The sequence below is a fragment of the Copadichromis virginalis genome, linkage group LG14 (genome assembly GCF_057382275.1).
Source record: "Copadichromis virginalis isolate Kocher_CV1m ecotype Utaka linkage group LG14, C_Virginalis_male_GT1.1, whole genome shotgun sequence".
In the NCBI taxonomy this organism is placed as follows: Eukaryota; Metazoa; Chordata; class Actinopteri; order Cichliformes; family Cichlidae; genus Copadichromis; species Copadichromis virginalis.
The window spans coordinates 13,683,861-13,687,969 of NC_140631.1; the positions used below are offsets into that span (position 1 = coordinate 13,683,861).

At 40.6% G+C, this 4,109-nt stretch overlaps 1 pseudogene; it reads left to right on the forward strand.

The window, feature by feature from the left end:
- Positions 1–1,482: 1,482 nt before the first annotated feature.
- LOC146693594 (spastin pseudogene) lies at positions 1,483–3,800 on the forward strand (annotated as a pseudogene).
- The last annotated feature ends 309 nt before the right edge of the window (positions 3,801–4,109 follow it).

A 4,109-nucleotide genomic window follows, 5' to 3' on the forward strand; every position in this document is an offset into this window, starting at 1 on the left:
ACTGTTCTTGCGTGGGTAAAGTCATAGGAGAGAATAGGTTTCAGAACGCAGCGGTGCTGTTATAAGCGAAGGGCTGATAAGTAATCAGACTTCTTTTCCCATAACCAGTTGAGTCGCCCCTTCTAGCCAATAGAAAGAATGCAGGATTAAAATATTTGTTCACTAGCTTCATTTTTTGACCTCTTTTGACAAGAGTACGGTATTTCCTGGAGCCTTTTGCATATGGATAAACCTAGTATCAGTATACAACTGATATGTGAATCCATTTATCAAAAAAGAACGCCTCTTCTTACTCTTTCTTACCCAAACAAAAACGGTTTGACAAATACATTTCTCCCTAAGCTGCCTTAAGTCTCCTTTATACCGACAACACAAAAACAACAACAACAACTTATAATATAAGCCTTAAGCATCACAGCTGACAAGTGTTTGTTGTGTCCAAATAACTGCAATAGTACCTGAACTGTGCAGAGCCACAACTCCCGGAGCAGTTGCTGCCACCTGTGTCACCATCACCCCGTAGCCAAACTTCTCGCAGCTGCTCACCTACAGAAAACACACAGAAATCTCATACCCCTAGAAATATTTCAGCCTTTCACTATCACAGTTTTTGGTTATCAGGTAAAAAATGAATGAGAGTTTGGAAAAAGGATGGAAAAGGTTTAGGTCAAATGTAGTACTAATGTATCATAAAGGGAGATGTGTAAGTAAATCTGGGATTCTGGAAAGGCACAACATAATGTAGTTAAACATGCTGTGGAGAATTTAAATTGTAAATTGATATTGGAGTGTGCAGGCCCTTCATTAATTACAACACAATGCCACAACTAAAAATAGACAAAATATAATTACATTCCATAATTAAAGTGTAATGCCAAACTAGAGAAGCAATTACAATGGTGCGTAAACAATGGCAGTAAATTAAGCCCACGGGGGATCAGCTAAGGTTTGCAGCAAGCCTGAGTGTTTGTGTGTTTACAATTTGAATCTTAGACTCAGACCCTGTGACAAGGTCTGTGAAAACCACGTTTTTATGCCTGAAATACTACAGTACTACACTCCCACCAGATGAGCTCATGCAGCCTGTCACGAACCGGGACATACAACCATGACAAAACAGGAGATGCACACACAATTTATTGTGTTATTAATTTAGATCAACTGTGCTAATATAGTATACCAAAATGAAAACAATAACTCAAATTTCAGATATTTGAGGTTGTGCTGAAAATAATGGTGCCAAATAAGGCAAGAAAAACATATTTTAAAGGTGAAATATAGAGGTAAAATCAAAAATAGTCAAGAACGGCCAATTATACCCTGGACCACAGAGGGTTAAATTTGAAAACGGTTTAAAAAAAAACATCCCCATTCTAAAATGTCATGTGACAATCTGATTCATGAAGAGTGATGATGTCACAAGGACATGTGATGATGTCACAAGGACATGTGATGATGTCACAAGCACATGCCTTTGAGCCTTTGAAGTTTTTCTATAAATAGGGGTCAGGAGCAGCAAGTTTTAGTCAGTTTGTTCGCAGCCTTCAAACGTTCGACCAGAGCTATATTTGAAAGTATTTGTAAACCTCTGTAACATCACGCTCCAAAGCCCTGTGACGTTTCTGTGTTCTGTGACGTTGTCCCAAAGAAAGACCTTTAAATGCGATAAATAGCCTAAACGTTTTCGTTTATGACTAGTTTACCGTGTTATGACTGTGAACAGGGGGGAAGTCGCGCAAGAGAAATGTCGACCAAAACAATTGCAAGTAAGCCAAAGTCAGTTCCTAAAAGTCAACCCGCAGGTGTTTCCACCACCATCAGACCCTCCACTTCTGTAAGACCTCCATTAAGAATAACTGATGCAAAGAAAACCGCTCGGGTGGGAAAAACTCAGAATGGAAGACCGGCAGCTGTGAAACAGCCCCCGAAGAGGGATATGAAAAAGAATGTGGACAGTAAACTGGTCAGCTTAATTACAAATGAAATTGTATACAGTGGAGCGACTGTGTCATTTGATGACATCGCAGGGCAGGATCTGGCAAAGCAAGCACTTCAAGAAATTGTCATCCTTCCTGCCTTAAGACCTGATCTCTTTACTGGTCTGAGAGCTCCTGCACGTGGCTTGCTTTTATTTGGCCCACCAGGAAATGGGAAGACCATGCTCGCCAAAGCAGTTGCTGCAGAGTCTAATGCAACATTCTTCAACATCAGTGCTGCTAGTTTGACCTCCAAATATGTGGGAGAAGGCGAGAAGCTCGTACGAGCACTCTTTGCAGTTGCAAGAGAGAGACAGCCCTCAGTAATCTTCATCGATGAAGTGGACGGCTTGCTCTGTCAAAGGAGGGAGGGGGAGCACGACGCCTCTCGCCGTTTAAAAACTGAGTTCCTCATTGAGTTTGACGGGTTGCAGTCAGGAAAGGATGACAGAGTACTTGTAATGGGAGCAACGAACAGGCCCCAGGAGCTCGATGAAGCAATATTAAGGCGCTTTGCAAAAAGAGTATATGTGACCTTACCCGATGAGAAGACAAGATTTACGCTGCTGAAAAATCTTTTGGGAACGCACGGGAGTCCACTGAGCCAAGACGAACTGTCCTGTCTTGCAAAAGTGACTGAAGGATATTCAGGGAGCGATTTGACAGCATTAGCCAAAGATGCTGCACTTGGCCCAATAAGAGAGTTGGCACCAGAACAAGTCCGTGTTATAGCTGCTGCTGAGGTGCGCAACATTAAGATGAAAGACTTTGAGGATTCTCTGAAGCAAATCAAACCAACTGTTAGTCCAGCAACTCTTAACATGTACACCAAATAGAACAAAGATTTTGGTGGTCCTTCTTCAATAAATCCAAATCCAGTCAGGCTGGATGAAACAGAGTGCAAAAATAAAGAGCTTCTTCAAGAGAAAGAGCAACAGGAAAAAGAAAAAAAACGTATTCTCCAGGACTTGGAGAGAAGAAATCTACAACTGAACAAATTAATACAATGAAGGACAGAACACCTGAACTGGAAGGAGAAGTATTGGAAAAACGACGTTCAAAGATGCAGCGTAGGATCAATGAAATGGCGAAAAAACACTCAGAGGTCATTAATGAGATGTTGTTGAACTCAGACAACTTGAAGTGTGAAAACGCTGAAATGCTTGCACAAAAGCAGCAACAAGAGAAAATAAATGAAGACCTGCAGCGTAAGCTTCAAGAAATCACAAGAAGAAATGAGCAGTTAGAAAAGATGCACAAGGAAAAACAACAGCAAAATACAGACAAGTGCAATCTATTAAAAGAAATGGAGCAAAGATGCCAGAAACTTGAGAAGGAAGTTGAAGAAACAACCGATCAGTTGAGAACCCTCATCCTAGAGAAAAAAGTGGTCGTGGAAAAGCTCATGGAAAAGAAGAAAAAACGTTTCCGCTTCTTCTGGAGGAGGGACACTCCTGCTTTTTCTACTCTTTCTATTTTTTCTACTGCTGACGTCACCTCGTCTCCCTCCACCTCTGTTCCATCTTAATTTTCACCTCTCCTCTCCCCTTCTCTCCTAACACTTCTTCCCTCTCTCCTTCATCTTTTTTCACCCCAACCAGTCCCGGCAGTTGACTGCCCCTCGTGAGCCTGGTTCTGCCGGAAGTTTCTGCCCGTTTAAAGGCAGTTTTTCTTCCCCACTGTCGCCTAGTGCTTGCTCAGAGGGGATTGTTGGGGTTTTCTCTTTTCTTTTTTTTCCCCTTCTTATTACCATTTTCCTTTATTTACCGATTTGTTTTGTTTACTTTTCTTTTACGTTGTTTCTTTATTTACTTGTTTAACTTTTTTTCAACTTATGTAATAAACTAATAAACCAATTGAATTTATCCTCTGCGTATTTTACATCTAATCTTTAAAGAATATTTCCAAAACATTTTCAAACATCACGATCTGTCTTTTGTTTGCTTGTTAAAACCCCGTAAATGGTGAAGTAAAAACCCTGTGATATGGTTTAAAACATCAAAATAGACTAAACAACTAGTCTAAAACTAAGAGACACAGGATAAAGTTGGTGTGAAGGTTTCAGTCTGTGAATGAATCTAAGCACCATCACCTTAACTTTAAATTCATCTCTGTTACCCTCTTTGTGACTGA